The 19,651-nt window shown below is 36.7% G+C and overlaps 1 protein-coding gene across 9 annotated transcripts in view; it reads right to left on the reverse strand.

Moving 5' to 3' along the window:
* Positions 1 to 19,651, reverse strand: part of SETD5 (SET domain containing 5) — an 83,505-nt gene that overhangs the window by 50,400 nt on the left and 13,454 nt on the right. For 5 of the 9 annotated variants that reach the window (XM_034997736.1, XM_034997739.1, XM_034997748.1 and 2 more), the window contains exon 1: positions 11,705 to 12,185. The exons of 2 other annotated variants lie outside the window; for them this stretch is intronic. The gene's annotated coding sequence lies outside the window, so the exon portion shown is untranslated. Of the gene's footprint in view, positions 1 to 11,704; positions 12,186 to 19,651 lie in introns of those variants that run through there. 2 more of the 9 variants (XM_034997746.1, XM_034997742.1) reach the window with 1 other exon arrangement.

Consider the following 19,651-nt stretch of genomic DNA (forward strand, 5'->3'; position numbering starts at 1 on the left):
TCTCCTAGGAAGTGCTTCTCCACTGACCCACTCCCAAATGCAGATGCTTTTCTTTAACCAAATATCAAGTTTACTCTCCAGTCAGACAAGGACCTACCATCACCTATTAAAGTATAAAATCATATTACTTCTCCCCTCCCCCCACATTCATGCCACTTATCCTCTTGTTCTACTTTAAAAAAAAAGACAAATGGGAGTCAATTCTACTTGTGGTCAACTCCATGATGGAATATGGGGAAAAATAGAGCCTTAATAAACTATCTACCCTCCAAATAGCATAGGAAAATAGGCGATTTTGAGGGGGGAAAAGTCAAATTTAACATTAGCCAGAAGAGGGAATTAATAACTAAATGTAAATATATTATATATGTGAAAAGAGCTGTTTTTGGGATTCTATTTACCAAGCAATAGAGAGGAAATGTACTCTTAGGATTCTATTTACCAAGCAATAGAGAGGAAATGTACTTTTATGTCAATATTTTGTGGATTTCTAAATTTATAAAAAATTGGAAAATAAACTTTTTTTAAAAAGATTTTATTTATTTGAGAGAGCAAGAGCACAAGCGGATGGAGGGGCAGAGGGAGAGAGGGAGAAGCAGACAACCCACTGAGCATGGAGCCCGATGTGGGGCTCAACCCCAGGACCCTGAGATCTAACTTGAGCCGAAGTCAGACATTTAACCGACTGAGCTACCGAAGCACCCCTAAACTATTCTTTAGAAACAATTTTAAAAGAGCATACGGAATTATTATAAAAATAAAAGGTATGAAGGTAACAATAAAAGGAAGAAAAAAACAAACCAAGGAAGAAGCAGACTCCCTTAGCAACAAATAAGAAAGAAGGTAAGAAATGACAGGAGGAAAAAGAGAACTAAATATATGAATATTCAGTAGGGGGAAAATGAATACATCAGAATTTCAATTTAATATCAATTCAATTCATATCAATTTGTTTTTCCAGAACTATTCATCAGAATCCACAGAACACTAGTAAGTTATTGGGATTCAGAAGCAGAACCAGCCAGTCTCCCAGTACTGAGTACTCTTTTGAGAAGTCACCATTTACACACACACAGTTTCTGGAGAAAAGGCTGTTAAATAGAACATGACAAAAATGTTTTATAATTACCCATCTTTTTAATTGGGTTCAGAAATGGTCAATAGTTTCTGTATGTGTCATTCTGACAGTCTCTTCTCTATATGACTTGCTGAAAGCACAAGACCCGTGTGACCTATTTGGTCACTCTCAGAGCAGACAGACAAAAAGGGTTTTAAGAACAATTCCAACACAGATTTCAGAAAAAGAAATTGCATCAGCCAGGTGAGCCGGAAGCAGCTGGGAGACAAGAGTCCAATAAACAGCCAATCCAATGAAAGAAATTCAGAACAAGTCTGCTTCAGTAATCCTGTGAAGAGGACTGGCAGGAAGAGGAGTGCTGCTTTAGAAAGAGAACAGGCCTCATATGCTTCAGACAGTCTTTGTACTGAGGCTGTGGACCTTGGCCATTCTCCCAGAAATGATGCAATCCTGATGAACAAGATCTGCTGCCAGAGAAACAATTGTTAACAGCCTATGCAGACAGCAACTCAGCCAAGGAGCAATCTCTGATCAACTCTCTTCACAAATCCCCAGAAAGCCAAATCTCTTCCTCAATTTTGGCTTCTGACAAAACATGTAAGTGAATACACATTTAAATACATACGAACAACCATCTTCCCAAAATGTCCCTTTTCTTTTTTTTTTTAATTATTTTTTTATTTTTTTATTTTATTTTTTTTTAAAGATTTTATTTATTTATTTGACAGAGAGAGTGAGAGAGAGAAAGAGCACAAGAGGGGGGAGCGGGAGAGGGAGAAGCAGACTCCCTGCCGAGCAGGGAGCCCGATGTGGGACTCGATCCTGGGACTCCAGGATCATGACCTGAGCCGAAAGCAGTCGCTTAACCAACTGAGCCACCCAGGCACCCTGTCCCTTTTCTTTTAATTGTTTGGTTTTTCAATATCAATCATCCATAACTAAATTCGAAATAAAACACTGAGAACATTTCCACTTTTATGAATATAGTCCTCCAAGCATATTAACAACAAGGTATTAAAAGCAAGGTATTAACAACAAGGTTGAAATTTTACACTTATTTTCCTCACTCTCATTAGAAAACATTTTGAAAAGTAGTAGTGGCTTCCCTATGTACGAAAATCACTCTGGAATCTAGGACCCAATTATGAGATTTCAAAGGACAAACATGCACATTCACTAGTTCAGGGCCAGGAAAGTATATTTTATAGTTATTTTTGAAGTTATGTGACTCAATATGTTAAAGATCGGCAAGTATTAGAGAAAGAGAGAAAATCTCTTCTTGTTTAGGTGGACATAAACAGTAGGTCGAATAATACAACAGTCTGCAAAGCAACAATATTACTTCAGATCTTTTAAGAGGGTTAATGATTATTTTCATCATATTAGCAACAACTTACTGTTTTGGAATCTAAATTAAAAATATCCTCAATTTAAAAATCCTCCCTAGATTCCTCATCTCCTAGGTCTGGTTTTAGTATTAAATTGTATATACAATACTGCTATAAAATTATTAGGATTTTACCTCCTCATTTACTAAATAAAAGACCCTGGGGGCGCCTGGGTGGCTCAATTGGTTAAGCGACTGCATTCAGCTCAGGTCATGATCCTGGAGTCCCAGGATCGAGTCCCACGTCAGGCTCCCTGCTCAGCAGGGAGTCTGCTTCTCCCTCTGACCCTCCCCCCTCTCACGTGTTCTCTCTCTCTCATCCTCTCAAATAAATAAAATCTTAAAAATAAATAAATAAATAAATAAAAATAAAAGACCCTGCATACAACAACTCTTAGTTCTCTAAATTCCAACTAGCCATAAGCTATAATCAACCAAATTTCTTCCTTTCAAAAGCAGTAACTCTTAAACTGTGATTCACTAAAAACACAAGCATCTAAGATGTCTCCTGAAATCAATATATTCAGCCCAATCTATTATCCCTATTTTTAAACTATTAAATAATGAAAATGAACAGATGGACAGAATAACTCGAAAGTAATAAAAGATCTACAGTAGGCTCGTAAGTGAATAAATTTAAGTCAGTTAAGAGAAAAAAAATTTTAGAAAAGTTTTCAAAAAGGGTTAATATAAAATAGCCATTAATTAAGATTCAATTTCTGAACCTACTGATCATTCAAAATTTTGTTATACATCTAAGTTGAATTTATTCTTAAATATTTAAGAAAAAGATTTATTTGAGAGAGAGTGCACGCACTCATGGGAGCAGTGCGGAGAGCACAGGGAGAGGGGGAGAGGGAATCTCAAGCAGACTCCCCGATGAACACAAAGCTAACTTGGGGCTTGATTTCACAACCCCTGAGATCATGACCTGAGCCAAAACCAAGAGACGCTCAAGTGAATGAGCCACCCAGGCGCCCCTATTCTTAAATACTTCTATACTGGGGCGCCTGGGTGGCTCAGGTCATAGATCTCAGGGTCCTGGGACCAAGCCCCGCATGGGGCTCCCTGCTCTGCGGGAAGTCTGCTTCTCCCTCTCCCACTCCTCCTGCTTGTGTTCCTTCTCTCTGTCAAATGAATAAATAAAATCTTAAAAAAAAAATACTTCTATACTTCAATTTCTTTTTTTTTTTTTAAAGATTTTATTTATTTGCGAGAGAGAGAATGAGAGAGAGCACGAGAGGGAGGAGGGTCAGAGGGAGAAGCAGACTCCCTGCTGAGCAGGGAGCCTCATGTGGGACCCGATCCCGGGACTCCAGGATCATGACCTGAGCCGAAGGCAGTCGCTTAACCAACTGAGCCACCCAGGCGCCCCTATACTTCAATTTCTTTTGAACACCTTTACAAATGAGTAAAAAGGAGAGATAGGGAAAGACTATTAGAAAGTTTTTTTAACATGATTATTACCGTCAATTTTTAAATCACAGAGCAGTTCAAAATGCAATAAATAAATGATTGCATCTTATCTACAAGACCAACTTGTCTAAAAACTAATGTGGCAGCTGCCATTTATATTCTTATCTTTCATCTTCAACCCAAACTGAAGTATCAAGGAAAAACACTGCCACGCACTGTAACATACACTTTTGGCCTTGAGAAAAGAAAGTATATTAGGAAAAAGTACTATATTAAGAGGTAGGAAATCTGCGTTCTAGCCTACAACTTAAATATTTGGTGATCTTTTTATATACAATCTTTAATTCCTCAAAGTAAAATCTCAATGGCCTTCAATCTGCTCCAGATATCTATGAATCCTGGCATTGGCTTAGGCAATTCATGCAATGTCTCAAAGTCTCAGTTTTCTCATCTGTACAATAGAAAGAATTACCTGTTCTGCTCACTCACAGGTGCATATGAACTAGTGTTTGTAGCAAATAGAGTTTAAATGATTCTCTGCAACCTTTAAATGTATGTGAAGAGGAGCTGCTACCTAATAACCTGAATGTGGCCAACGGTTATTTTTACTATTCTTCAACAGTGTGTATTTCAATTTTGCTACTGTAACTAAGGTGAGAAGAGGATATGCCAGGAAACATGAAAAAACAAACAGTGTAGCAGAGGTAAGTGATAAGCATTAGAAGAATTATTGGAAAACAGGAAATGAACTCTAAGAAAAGAGTTAAGTGTTCAGAGATCTGGTGAAAAGTTCTTGTAATTGGATGGTATAAACTCTAAGTTAGGCTTATAATCTGAAGCAAGTTAATGTAGGCAAAGAATCTAAAAGTGGTTCAGGGCTGAAGATAAAGAAGAAAAGAGAAAAACTGGAAGTAAACAATGGACACTAAAGAAATTCAGACTAAGGTAATTTAGAGTCAAGATAAAGTTTTCTTTTTCTCTCACCTCTTCTCCTTCAACATTTGTTTATCCCTTGGCTCCTCTGCCTAAATTTATACTCCCTTTAGGGGCTATTAGGCTTGGCACAATAAACAGATGTCTATAAAAGCTCTAAGTTTACTAGAATAGGAGGTAATTAAAACCCAGTTTTTAAAAATCCTATTTTAGTCCGCAGGAAGAATTTCTTTCCCCATGAAAAATTTCATTAATGGCAGTATTACAGACGCCAAGATATACTTAGTTGTTCTTGGAGGGGAGGAGAAGTTAGGATAAGAGTACACATCATAAATAATGAAACTAAATACTATGATTTTATATTATTTTAGGTTGACACTGAAAAAAAAGAAATATTTTATGTACACCTGATTTAACAGTGATAAACAGGTATTTACTGCTAAACCAAAGATGCACAGACTCTTTCTATCCTTAAGAAGAATCAAGAAAATTTTAGGCTTCTAAGTATTAAATAAAGATGATACCCTCAAAGAACTTCCAAGGGCTCTGTAAAGAGATATTCTAAAGACTTTCTGAAGGTTCTATCCTACTGTGTTAGGAGCCTCAAGAGCATGCTTTAGAGCCATACACCACACTAAAAAGGAAAAGAACATCTCACCCCTTTATGTTTGCCTCCTCTCTGTCCAGACTCTTATCATTTTCAAACCCTGAAATAGGAACCACTCTTCCTTACTCCAGATGAAGTGGGTTGTGCACATTTATGAGGCATTAATATCTGTTATACTTTCAGTAGTTTGGGAAAATTTCTCCAGTTCATAAAAAATTTAGGAATTTAAAGTTTACAGTCTATTATTTTACAGATGAAGAAACACTGCTACAAAAATATTAACTTGTAAGAAGTCACATACAAAGTGGTGCCTTCTAAAGAAAAAATATTAAGATTTTAATGTATAGCTTCTATTTATTAAATTACTATTTACTTTAGATAGCAATGTCTGAATCAAAACAAATTTTTAAAACTTAAGCATCAATTATTATTGATGCTATGCTAGAAACACAAGTCCAGATTAAAATTCCTGGCTCTCGGGGCGCCTGGGTGGCTCAGTTGGTTAAGCGACTGCCTTCGGCTCAGGTCGTGATCCTGGAGTCCCAGGATCGAGTCCCGCATCGGGCTCCCTGCTCCGCAGGGAGTCTGCTTCTCCCTCTGACCCTCCTCCCTCTCATGCTCTCTCTCTCTCATTCTCTCTCTCAAATAAATAAATAAAATCTTTAAAAAAATAAAATAAAATAAAATAAAATTCCTGGCTCTCTTGGGATTTATATTATCTAGATTTGCCAGGTTTTTTTTTTTCCTTCCTTCCTTCCTGCCTTCCTTCCTTCCTTCCTTCCTTCCCTCCTTCCTTCCACAAACATGAAGTGAGTAACTACTATATATAAAAACTATGTTAAGTGCTATTTTAAGATGTTTCTTTTACCCAAACCAGAGAGGGTAGGCAATTTGCAAACTCTTTAGGCTTGCCTATGTGCCAAGTATTGCATTTTCACAACCACGAAGGGAAAAAAAATCCTAAAGTGTGCCTCTACAATTAATGAGTCATTCTGAAGAGAAAACAACACCCTCCTCTCAAAAAAACAAAACAAAACCCCAGACCACTCCATACTTTAACAGTGACACAGAGGAGTCTCTTAAAGGAAGAAATCTCTTGAATTGTTTAGACAAGACTTAATCACTGACTGGTCTTATGGAAAATCTATTAAGAATGAAGGAAAACAGGCAGCAAGAACCCTCAAAACAAATAGAACCTGACCATACATGTGTCAGGATTAGTAGGCAGACGAGGTAGCTAAGTATATAACAGTAAAGGAATTTAAAGCTTAACATTTCTGATACGCACAATAGAGTTCCCCTCCCCAACCAATAGCTGTATCTGTATTCTTAACATATTAGAAATAATAAATGCTTGTAAAAATAGGCAAACTTTATGAAAGCGTAAAAAGTAGAAGTGAAATTTTCACATAATTCCACTTCCCAAACATACCCCAAAAATAAAAGTGGTAACTCTACAGTTCTATAATCTGCATTGTTCATTTAGCAGGTTTTGGACATCTTTCTATATGCATATGTATAAATTTACTTCCTCTTAAATGATGGCACAGTATCTATCCTATGGCTCTACTATAATTTAAGTCAATCCTGTACAGGTGGATGTTTAGATTGTTGCTAATTTTCCATAACATATATAACTCAACAGTCATGTAACATATGCCTTTCTTTAACATATACAAATATTCTTAGGATACATTCCTAGATGTGGAACTACTAAAATGTCATGAGCATGTATCAGAGATGTCAAACCACCCTCCACCAAGTTAAAACCATTTTACAGTCCCACATAGTGTGTGAAGGCTGGCTACATTTTCTCGTAAGGTTTAAAATAATTTCAATTCTAACTCTGCTCATAGAGTCTTCTATTTAGAAGACTACATTCTAAAAGAAAACCCTAAAATGAAAGTCAACTGCAAATTCTCAACAATTCTGACACTTTTACGACTACTGATTGGATGTACTATTGTTCTGTGAAATTCTTATATACTGAGAGATCTCATTTGCTTTTTCACTAAATTTGGGCTGGGATCTTCAAAATAAAACATAGATAAAGCAGTATTTCAGAACCAAAGTATTTTATGGTTGTTCCATGAGATAATTTTTAACTTTTTTAACAGAATGACCAAGATCTAAATTTCTTCTTCCAGTAATGAAAAACTAAACTGTGCTAACCACCTATAACCTAGCTAGCATTTGTAGGGTTCTGATGGGACAAAATTCAAGTAATCTAGAAGATTTGGGCTCTTCGGTTTCAAAGAAGTTATCAAAAACTGTTCTAGGGGTGCCTGGCTGGGTCACTCTTGATCTCAGGGTTGTGAGTTCAAGCCCCACACTGGGTGTAGATTACCTAAATAAATAAACTTAAAAACAAAACCAAAAAACTCTTCCTAGCAGTTCTGCCTCAAAGTATAAAATAGGATGCTCTTCATTTTTAATGACACTTAGAGAAAAAACTTTAAAATTCTAAGAGGTCTGTCGATACTGATTTACGAAAAGATAAAGCCAAAAACACTGACTAAATTTTTTTTAAAGGTTTTTATTTATTTATTTGAGAGAGAGAGAATGAGAGAGAGCACATGAGAGGGGGGAGGGTCAGAGGGAGAAGCAGACTCCCCGCCGAGCAGGGAGCCCGATGCGGGACTCGATCCAGGGACTCCAGGATCATGACCTGAGCCAAAGGCAGTCGCTCAACCAACTGAGCCACCCAGGCGCCCAACACTGACTAAATTTTTACAGTGCCTACAAATTCAAGACACCCATATGGTCCAAATCTAAGCCCTACACAAACGAGGCAAACAAACAAGCAACCCCTCTCTTTTTTACTGTGTTTGCTCTAGCACCTGACTGAGAGCCTGGATGCAGAGCTATTCTTTTTCCTTTGAAATGTTTTATAGACTGTCTTTTATCCATTCATTCACCAACATTACTCACCTCCTTATGATTTCAAGGTTGCATTATAGCAATGAACTGATCTCACTACCTCTGAGCTCTCAACCCTCCAATTTACTCTTCATTCTTTCATGACTTTAAGCCTTTTAGAGCATAACTTTAATCATTATCATGCCACAATTAGAAATCTACAATGGCTTCCTAATACCCAATGGGTTAGTTCAAACTCCTTTGCCTGAATGGAATTAAGACCTTCTTTGTTAATTACTGGTTAATCTATTTCTTCTCCTTCAAAATTTTACTTATCCTGATGTTATTTTTTGTATCCTCAAAAAAAAAAAAAAACCTTTACTATAAAAAATTTCAAACAAATACAAAAGCAAGGAAAACCCTGTAATGCACTTATAAACCTTACCCAGCTTTAAACAATCAAACTGATGGCTAACCTTACCTTATCTGTAACCTCGTATTGTCTACAGAATTATTTTACAGCAAATCCCAGAAATACCAGTTGTACGTATCATATCTGCTGAGTGGAGTTTACCCCCGTTTACCATAAAAATGGGTGAAAGAGGTCTGCCTATAATGGTAGGTGGTTGTGATAAAGACAGACAGCTTTTTTTGGGCAAAAGATGGATAAAGAGCTTAATATAATTCATCGATTGATAGATTTTCTGAGTAATGTTTGGGTTTTACAATTATACACTTATGGCTATTAGAAATGTCTTAAATTTTTTCTAAAGAAAAAAACACTGTAAGCAATTATTATTATTATTAAATTTTATTTATTTGAGAGAGAGAGAGCGCATGAGCAGGGAGGAGGGGTAGAAGGAGAGGGAGAAGCAGGCTCCCCACTGATCAGGAAGCCCAATGTGGGACTTGATCCCAGGACTCTGGGATCACGAACTGAACCGAAGGCAGTCGCTTAACCAACTGAGCCACCCAGGCATCCAGCAATTATTATTTTTTAATGAATTTGTTGATAAAATTTCTTGTATTCTTGGGAATGCAAATTTCTCCATATAGCAAAGCTAAATGCAAGTATATACATGACCCACAGCTGTAACACAGCATTCCTATATATTCTTCTACAAGCCAATAAACAAAAATGGATAAAACATAGAAGAAACACCCCAAAAACAGGTAAAGTGTGATATTCCGTAAACCTGTGTATTGAAGTTAAGGACTGATTACACCACACAAGCAATGGCTCATATCTGAGGTAGTGACCAGCTGTTCTTATTTTCAGCAAGCAGTTTTTCTTTTTCTTTTTTTTAAAGATTTTATTTATTTGAGAGAGACAATAGAGAGAGAGGGAACACAAGCAGGGGGAGAGGGAGAGGGAGAAGCAGGCTCCCCGCTGATCAGGGAGCTCAATGCGGGACTTGATCCCAAGACCCTGGGACCAGGACCTGAGCCGAAGGCAGACGCTTAACGACTGAGCCACCCAGGCGCCCCAAGCAAGCAGCTTCTTAAGAGTACTAGGAGAGGCTGGGGCGCCTGGGTGGCTCAGTCGTTAAGCGTCTGTCTTCGGCTCAGGGCCTGGTCCCAGGGTCCTGGGATCGAGCCCCACATCGGGCTCCCTGCTCTTGGCGGGAAGCCTGCTTCTCCCTCTCCCCCTGCTTGTGTTCCCGCTCTCGCTCTCTCTCTGTCAAATAAATAAATAAAATCTTAAAAAAAAAAAAAAGTACTAGGAGAGGCTTAGTGATGATACTTAGGGTACTCAACTGAGGAGCACTTTCCTGTCAAAAAATAATTCTGTAGAAAAAAAATAATAATTCTGTAGTAATGGTGTCACAGAACAAAAGCATCTGGGATGCATATGGATGATTCCTATTTGAACCACAAAGCAAATCTAAAGGTCCAGTTAGTGGAAAATAAGCCCTAATCTGTCAATGCAAATATATACCACTACACATTCTATTCTCAACCTACTCACCATAAGCTGTAACAATGGCAATAAAATTAAACTTAAAATAATTTGTAATTTAAAAAGTGACAGTGATGGAAGATGAAGAATAGCTCAAAGAAACACTGATATACACTGTTTTGCCTAAGCAAAAAATAAGCCTGCATTTACTCATACAGTAGGTTACTGTGTAAAACGAAATCTTTGAAATAAGTACATTATTTCCCTAGAAGCCCAAGAGAATGAACATCTCTGGACCAAACAGCCAGTGATTTGTTGCGACACAGGAACTTAAAGTTCCCATCATGCAAAAAAAAAAAAAAGTTCCCATAATGCAAAACAAAAATATTTAACTTCTGGATTGTAAACATTTTCTCTAGAGATCTTAATATGAAAAGTGATTTTAAAACCTTGACACAGATGCTCATCTTTGATCCAATTTCAGTAAACACTTCAGCTGTATTTAGGCCAAAATTCTCATTTGTTAATTAATTCTTATAATAAATTAGCCCCAGGACACTGAAAAAATAGTACTTTTTAGTTAATGAATACAACTGGCACAGTAAGCAGCTTCAAATTCTTATGCAAAATATAATCACCATATACCATGCTAAGTTTTACCAGTCGTTTTATTGTCTCCTTTAATCACCTCCGTTGCTTTTCCTGTCATATCATAGTTCGACCCTAAGCAAAGCCCAGAATTCTAGCACTGAATAAGAAGAGTAAAACACAAAATATCTTAGGTTCACATGCTATTTTCCCTTTTTGTTAAAATATTTATTTTATAAACTTATTTTTTTCCCAAGTGAAATAATTCTAAATGCTGAACATTACTGTTTTTGAATACTGTATTTCCTTTTCCAGTACTTGGTAACCAATATAAAAACTAAGATTTTTAAAAAAAATCCTAATCCCCAGATTTTGACAAATCTCTTGTAGACCACCACTGGTAACTTCATAGATTAGTGGTTCTCAATCTTTTTGGAAAAAAGGATACTTTTTCAAAAGTGTAAAGATTTGGGGGGATCATGGGAGAAACAGGTGAAGGGGGTTAGAAGTTAGAAATTTCCAGTTACAAAGTAAGTAGGTTACAGGGGTGTAATGTACAGCATGGTGACTACAGTTAACATGTTGTATATTTGAAAATTGCTAGGACAGTAGATTTTAAAAGTTCTCAGCACGAGAAAATACTTTTTTTTGGTAACTATGTAAAGTGACAGATGTTGACTAGACTTACTGTGGTGATCATTTTGCAATGTATGCAAATATCAAATCATTATGTTGTATACCTGAAACTAATACAATGTTATATGTCAAATATATCTCAATTAAAAAAAATTTTTTTTATATGAGGCCTTTAGAGTGGGCCCTAATTCAATACGACTGAAGCCTGAAAGAAGAAATTTGGACACACAAAGAGCCAGCAGGGAGGTGTGTGCACAGAGGGACGACCCTGTGGAAAGGCAGTAGTAGAAGGGTAGCCACCTGTAAGCTATGGAGAGAAAGCTCAGGAGAAACCAACGCTGCCCAACAGCTTGATCTTGGACTTCTAGCGCAGAAATTTTTATCTGTGGATTAGGAAAATACAGAAGAAAAAAAAAAAAGGTATGAATTTGGTAATGCATTAGATCCTTTGTAATTGGGGCTCTCACCCCACAAAGTACCAATATCAGTAACAATAATTACAGAGAACTGACAATACTTCTGCACAATACTCTTTCGTTTTATGTCCTTAAAGACCACTGTCTATTTTGCTATGACAGAACTAAACAAATACCCTGGTAAATGTATCAGATGTTCCTTACTAAGGGTAGCCAAAAAAGGGAAATAAGGATCTTTGCCTAAGAAGATGCCCCACTTTGACCAGTTGGGCCAAACCATCATGAACTGCCCCCCCCATTAACCCAATGATGCCTTCACACTCATCTCTAAATTCTTTTTTTTTTTTTTTTTTAAAGATTTTATTTATTTGACAGAGAGAGACACAGCGAGAGGGAACACAAGCAGGGGGAGTGAGAGAGGGAGAAGCAGGCTTCCCACTGAGCAGGGAGCCCAATGCGGGGCGCAATCCCAGGACCTGAGATCATGACCTGAGCCGAAGGCAGACGCTTAACCACTGAGCAACCCAGGCGCATCTCTAAATTCTAAAACAAAACTGAACAAAACACCAACCAACCAACCAACCAGAAAACAAAACAACAACGAATCATGGCTCTTCAACAAATTTAGGACTTAAGAATCCACTAAGATTCAAGAACGTGTTTTAACTCTTTACCCATCTGTATATAAAAGCAGGAAGGAAACCCACTTGGGTCCAGTATCAATATTCAAAAATTGATCCTGGGGGGGCGGGGCGCCTGGGATGCTCAGCTGGATGAGCATCTGCAGTTGACGGTCTCAGGTCATGAACTCAGGGTTGTGAGATCCAGCCCCACATCAGGCTCTGAGCTGGGTGTGGAGCCTGCTTGGGATTCTCTCAGATCTCCCTCTCCCTCTTCTCTCTCTCAGAAAAAAAAAAAAAAGAAGAAGAAGATCCCTGGTATAAACTAGCTTGTTACTGTTTTTCTAGCTGATTTCAAACTTAATACTTCTTAGCTATTATTTGAGCAAACATGAATTCCTACCAATCCTGCTTTGGTGAACTGTTCAAAGGAGACAATACCTGCCTAATTTCTTCTTTCAGGGGACCTGTAATGAATGTTTATCTGGCTATCAGCTTATTTTAATACAAAAACACTAATTTATAAAGCAAAAAAGTTTTAAAAACACATTTGGGTGCTGCTTGTCACCATTCCTTATTCAACTGAAATACAAATTCTTTTAGAAGTCTTGTGACTTCTAGACCTGTTATTAATACCTTCCATTGATTTCCTTTTAAAAAAGTCTTTTTGGGGCTCCTGGGTGGCTCATTTGGTTGAGTGTCTGCCTTCAGCTGGGCTCATGATCCTGAGGTCCCTGCTCAGCAGGGAGCCTGCTTCTCCCCCTCCCTGCAGCTCCCCTTGTTTATCTGCACTCTCTCTCTCTGGCAAATGAATAAAATCTTTAAAGAAAAAAAAACTCTTTTCTTTTGGAAAAAACTGAGTTTACCAAGCACAACTGAGTGTGCATCTATGCCAAGATGATACAAGTAAAACTAAGGTTTTAATCTCTTAGTAGCAAAATTATGAATTCATATTCTTTTTTTTTTTTTTTAAAGATTTGACAGAGACATAGAGAGAGAGGGAACACAAGCAGGGGGTTGGGAGAGGGAGAAGCAGGCTTCCCGCCCAGCAGGGCGCCCAATGTGGGGCTCTATCCCAGTACCCTGAGATCATGACCTGAGCCAAAGGCAGATGCTTAATGACTGAGCCACCCAGGCGTCCCTCACAGATTATTTCTTTATAAGAAAACCAGCACATTCATAGGTGGGCTTTGTGGTGGTCTGCTGTTTGGGCCAGTAGATCAAAGGGGGGGGGGGCAACCTTTTCAGGCTGAAGAAGAACAAAATAAGTCTCCTATCTTTCTCTCTTAGGAACCAAATGCTAGGGTATCTGTAGTTCTTAATCTTTTCTTTGGAAGACAGATGACCAATTTTGTGAAAATCTGATTAAGACTATGAACCTTTTCCTTAGAAAAACGAAACTTGAGGTAAAAATTCTAGGGATTCATAGGCCTCTGGCTCTATACACTTTCCTGAACTGCAGCCACTTTAATAAAGAAAGCCTATAACTGACTGAATGGCAAGCTGTGGGTGACTGAAAGAGGCCTATTAATTTTTTTTTTAATATCAAGGAAGCCAGAACTTATAATCACTGTCGTAAGGGATAGCCAGTTAAAACCCATCCATTTCCTTTCTCTATCCAGATCCAGGAGCCCCATCCAATTCTGGCAGAGGATCCTAAAGAAAAAAAGATCAAAACTACAGAAAAGTAGCAATACCCAATGTTCAGAGGAAAGGGCAGATTATACTAGTGGAGACAGAAGGCTCCTTAAGTAAAATAGGTAATATAGTATAACGAAAAGATCTTGGAATCATGAGGACTTGACTCATCCTGTTACTGGCTGTGTGATCACTCTGATTCAATTCGTTCATTGTAAACGACTCCATTGCACTATTTTGAGAATTAAGTGAGATGGCATTCATTAGAGAACCTAGCAAGATACCCGGCACATTGTAGGTACCTACCACTTTTGATATGTAGGGTTACACTATTAAAGAAGTAAACAGGAGCCATTTTGTGGCTCCCAAGGCCACGACAGTATAAAATGATAGAGAGGAAGCCACAGTTTGAGTCTTATTAGTAACTTGCCAAGTCCACCAACAGTAAGATTTGCTAATAGTCACTGAGTAAACTCAAAATATCCCATCAGTTTTCTTAGAGAAAGCGTGTTTTTTTTTTTTTTTTTTTTTTTAAGCAGGCTCCATGCCCAGTGTGGAGACCAACACGAGGCGTGAACACGACCCTGAGATCGAGACCTAAACTAAGAGTCGGACGCTTAACCAACCGAGCCACCCAAGCGCCCAGAGAAATCTTGACTCTTTGACATTAACCTAATATACACAGGGTATCTTTTCAGAAATTCAACCATCTCATAAAATGAAATCTATTGTATACTGAATATACTGTTAATTTACCCAATTGTTCCCTCAATCTTCCTCTCGGGAATGATTTCCAGAATCTGTAGACTTCTTTAAAACATATTATATCCTTTTAGTACAAAGTCATTATATGTCTACGTAACTATTCTATTCTTCTGTTGACTGGAAATATCATGTGATAGTCACAAGAGGAATGGGGCTCAGAGGGCTAGTAATACTACTGGGGAGAGATGAAACATCTGAGTGTGTTTACTAAGTCAGCTTTACCAAGACCCACAACCAAGTCTACAGATACTTTTATTTTAAACTGTAAAAGATTTTATTGTGAAAAATTTCGAACAAGTATAAAAGTAAAGTTTTATAAATAACATCCTTTCTTCATCACTGTTTCAATAATTACCAACTTTTAATCTTGTTTCATCTATTACCTCTCCTCCATTCTAAAGCAAACACCAGCAATGTATCATTTCATCTATATTTCAGCATGTATCTCTGAAAGGTAGATTCTTTTAAAAAAGAAAACGTGTGCATTTTAGTTCCTGTTTTGTTTTCGGGGGGAAGGAAGAAAATAACTTTAGCCCATCATTTTGTCCTTTCCTAGAACTCCCATTCCTCTTTCTATCTTAAAATATTGTCAGCCAATCTGAATTCATTTTGGCACTCCTCAATCACTCTAATCCTGAAATATTTAAAAAACACTTTTTGGTGTTTTTTGAAAGGAACACTTTCAAACTCATTTGCGAGGCTAGCATTACCCTGATACCAAAGCAAGACCACCACAAGCCAATATCCCTGATGAACACAGATGCAAAATCCTCAACAGAATATTCACAAACTGAATTCAACAATACATTAAAGGATTATACACCATGATTAAGATTTATTTCTGGGATACAAGGATGGTTCAACTATCCAAATCAATAAATGTGATACACCACATCAACAAAGTGAAGAATAAAAATAATATGATCATTTCTATAGATGCACTTGACAAAATTTAATATCCTTTCATGATAAAAAGAACTCTCAACAAATTAGGTGCAGATGAAATGTACCTCAACATAATGAAGGCCATACAGGACAAGCCTGCAGCTAACATCATAGTCAACAGTGAAAAGCTGAAAGCTTTTCCTTTAAGATCAGGAACAAGACAAAGATGTCTACCTCTTGTCACTTTTATTTAAAATAGCACTGGGAAGTCCTAACCAGAGTAATTAGACAAGAAAAAGAAATAAAAGGCATCCAAATAAAAAAAGAAGTAAAATTGTCTGTTTGCAGATGACATGGTATCCTATCTAGAAAACCCTTAAGATTCCACCAAAAAGCTGTTAATAAATAAATAACAGCTGTAAACGTATAAACAAGCTGCAGGATACAAAATCAGTACAAAGATCAGTTGTTCTATGCACTAACAAACTACAGGAAAGAGAAACTAGGAAAACAATCCCAATTGCAATAGCATCAAATTAATTAATTAATTTAGCAATAAATTTAACCACCGAAGTAAAAGATCTGTATAATGAAAACTATAAAACATTGATAAAAGAAATTGAAGACACAAATGAATGGAAAAATAGTCCATGCTCATAGATTGGAAGAATCAATACTTTTAAAATGTCCATACTATCCAAAGTGATCTACAGATTCAATGCAATACCCTTCAAAATTCCAATGGCATTTTTCACAGTAATAGAAAAAAAAAATCCCGAAATTCCTTCTGTGGAACCACTAAAGGCTCTGAATAGCCAAAACAGTCTTGAAAAAGAACAACAAAGCTGGAGGCAGCATAATTCTGGACTTGAAACTCTATGACAAAGTTGTAGTTATCAAAAAGTACGGTATTGGCATAAAAGCAGACACATTCATCAATGGAACAGAAATGAGAGCCCAGAAATAAGTCCATATATATATAGGCAACTAATTTTCAGCAAAGGCACCGAGAATATACAATGGGGAAAGGACAGTTTCTTCAATAAGTGGCGCTGGGAAAACTGAAAATCCATATGCAAAAGAATGAAACTAGACCCCTATCCTATACCATACAAAGAAATCAACTCAAAATGCATTAAACTTGAATCTAAGATCTAAAACTGTATAACTCCTAGAAGAAAACATAGAGTGCAGGATTCTTGTCATTGATCTCGTCAATGATTTTGGGATTCAACACTGAAAACAAGGGCAACAAAATAAAAAATAAACAAGTAGGATTACATCAAACTAAAACCTTCTGCACGGAAAAGGAAACCATCAACAAAATAAGAAGGCAACCTATGGAATGAGAGAAAATATTTGCAAACCACATATCTGATAAGGGGTTGGTAACAAAAATACGTAAGAAACTCACACAACTCCCCCTGCCCAAAATCTTTACAACTCAATAGCACAAAAAAACCAACCATCAACTAAACCCAATTAAAAAATGGGCAAAGGACCTGAATAGACATTTTCCCAAATACGACCTAAAAATGGCCAACAGCTCCTTGAAAAGGTGCTCAACATCACTTATCATCAAGGAAATGCAATTCAAAACCATGAGATATCACCTCACACCTTTTAGGATGGCTATTATCAAACAAGAGATAACAAAAGCTGGTGAGGATGCAGGAAAAAAGGAACCGTTGTACACTGTTGGTGGGAATGTAAGCTGGTACAGTCATTATGGAAAATAGTATGGAGGTTCCTCAAGAAATTAAAAATAGAACTACCATATGATCCAGCAATCCCATTTCTGGGAATACAGCCAAAGGAAACAAAATCACTATCTTGAAGAGATACCTGTGCTCCCATGTTCACAGCAGCATTATTCACAAAAGCCATGGTATGGAAAAAACCTAAGGGTCTGTCAAAGGATGAATGAATTAAAAAATATGATACTTATCTATTTACTACAGTGGAATATTACTCAGCCATAAAAAAGAAGGAAATCCTGTTATTTGTGACGACATGAATAAACTCGGGGAGCATTATGCTTCGTGAAGTAAGCCAGACAGAGAAAGAAATATACTGCATAGCATCACTTACATGTGGATTTGTTAAAAAAAAAAAGAAAAAAAGAAGAAGAAATTGAACTCATTGAATCAGAGTAGAATGGTGGGTGTCAGACTGGGGTGTAGGAGAAATGGGGAGAGATTGGTAAAAGGGTACAAACTTCCAGTTATAGAGATGAATAAGGTCTGAGGATCTAATATAGATATTAGATAATGTATTCAAACAGTGACCATAGTTGACAGTACTATATTGCAAAGTTGAAATTTGCTAAGAGATCAAAACTTAAAGTTTCTCACCATCCCCCAAAAAGCGGGGGTACATATGTGAGGGATCAATGTGTTAATTAACTCAACTGTTGGAATCCTCTCACAATGTAGAATTATGTGTATCAAATCATCATGTTGTATACAATATAGTACAATTTTATTTGTTGATTATATCTCAATAAAGATTAAAAACACAACATACACAATCCTAAACAGCAGAATTTATGAGCAATCTGCTGGTACACAGCTTTATCTGAAAACGTAAGATGTATCTTGAAATTCTAAAGGTAAAAAATTCCTTTAATTCTGGTCAGCATATGTGCCACTAAAGCCACTTCAAACAAAACAGTATCTACTAATGTCTGAAAAGGACCTTGGATCCTGAAAACCTTTGTTTCTTTAGAGCTCCCTTTTCTAGCATAAATTTCTTTATGTGATATTTATATTATAAATACCAGTACGTTTGTCAAGTCAGAAGCCTCAAACAAATTTCAGCTGCACACCAATTATTCCTTTGCTAACCAGTTAATTCTTTGCATATAACCAATGGAATCATGAAAATTAGGTGCTCTATTACAGCATGAAAGCATTGCTTATCCCAAGGTGAAGATAAAGTTTACAGAATCGATCAAATATTCGTAACAATAACAACTCCCAAAGTAAAAGCTAACATTTATTGGATGCTTATTTTATACAAACCACGGTTTCTTCAATCACTTTACATGCATTAGCTCATGAAATGCCCACAACAACTTTATGAGTAATGTACTACTCCTATTTAGCTAGAGAAACTCACGAAGTTAAGAATCTTGTCCAAGGCTAAAAGCAAGAAAACAGCAAACCAGATTCTGAACCTTGGTCTATCCAATTTTAGAACCTTCATACTTTTAATCACTATTGCTTTACCATTTGACATATCCTGATTTAGTATTTTTTAGCCTATAAGTATATTATAATGTGACACACATTGCTGAAATATGATAATGTTACTTCTTTTAGGTATTATAGTTCAAAAGGATAAACTAGAGTTCACATTCAACAGGTTTATGATTTTAAAAGATTTAATATTTAAGACTTATAAAATCAAATAATTTGAATTTTAAATGACAACGTTGAAGAGTGGATAACATCCTTTCTAAGATACTATATATTTTTAGGTCTAAGAGGGAACCATTCAAAGAATGTTAATTGATCAGCTTTCTACTACAAGTAGCACCAGTGTCCCAAGTGGTACCCAGGTTTAAGTACTCGAAATCATCAGAGACAAATGGAAAATGATCTAGCATTTCAAGAGAGATCATTTTTACTAGAGAAAGGAAGTTTCTTATCTTGAATTATATATATTAAGGCAAGAAATTCTGGTTCCTAGAAGAACAGAAAAGTCCACGATCCTCCTCCATGGACTAAAAATAATTATTAGTTACTGAAAAATCTAGAAGCATATAGGTTTAGTAAATTGATTTTTGTGTTATAATAGAAATACTATGACAAAATCACTTTAAATATTCACGATGAATCTGTCAAGTCTTACATATAGGGACAGGAAGAGAACAGGGTGGAAAAGACTGTAAGCCAGATTTCCCTGACTACATGCAGATT

The sequence above is a fragment of the Mirounga leonina genome, unplaced genomic scaffold (genome assembly GCF_011800145.1).
Source record: "Mirounga leonina isolate KUSES-001 unplaced genomic scaffold, KU_Mleo_1.0 Mir_94, whole genome shotgun sequence".
NCBI classification, from domain to species: Eukaryota; Metazoa; Chordata; class Mammalia; order Carnivora; family Phocidae; genus Mirounga; species Mirounga leonina.